Source organism: Seriola lalandi, unplaced genomic scaffold, assembly GCF_002814215.2.
Source record: "Seriola lalandi dorsalis isolate HSWRI2012SDOR001 ecotype SW California unplaced genomic scaffold, Sedor1 jcf7180001963157, whole genome shotgun sequence".
Taxonomy (NCBI): Eukaryota; Metazoa; Chordata; class Actinopteri; order Carangiformes; family Carangidae; genus Seriola; species Seriola lalandi.
This window is the reverse complement of record NW_019433826.1, coordinates 1-358: the sequence shown is the minus strand read 5'-3', so window position 1 is coordinate 358 and position 358 is coordinate 1. Positions and strand designations below refer to the sequence as shown.

The 358-nt window shown below is 42.7% G+C and overlaps 1 non-coding gene across 1 annotated transcript; it reads left to right on the top strand.

Annotated features, from left to right (window-relative positions):
* The first annotated feature begins 205 nt into the window (after positions 1-205).
* On the top strand, positions 206-294 carry trnay-gua (transfer RNA tyrosine (anticodon GUA)). The gene is given in 2 exon segments: positions 206-242; positions 259-294. It is a non-coding gene; the product is annotated as a tRNA-Tyr (tRNA).
* Positions 295-358: the final 64 nt, after the last annotated feature.

Genomic DNA, 358 nt, shown 5'->3' with positions numbered 1-358 from the left:
GCTGAAATCAATGTATGGGCGTAGAAAACATAGTCCAAGGGAGGTATGTAATGTGTCATCATGAGTAAATGTCAAACAAAGAAATAGAATAAGAACCATGGCCTTTTGCCTTGATCCACTCTCCATACTGTCAGCTCTTTGAAAAGCATAGTCTCATTAATCTTCTGTTTCAGGGAAAAAAGGAACAATTCAACATTACACTGCTCCTTCGATAGCTCAGCTGGTAGAGCGGAGGACTGTAGGTTCACAGTAGCAGTTATCCTTAGGTCGCTGGTTCAACTCCGGCTCGAAGGATGTGCTTTTCGTTGAGATCACTGGGAACTCTTCACATCAGGTGGATATGTAGACAATCGTAGTC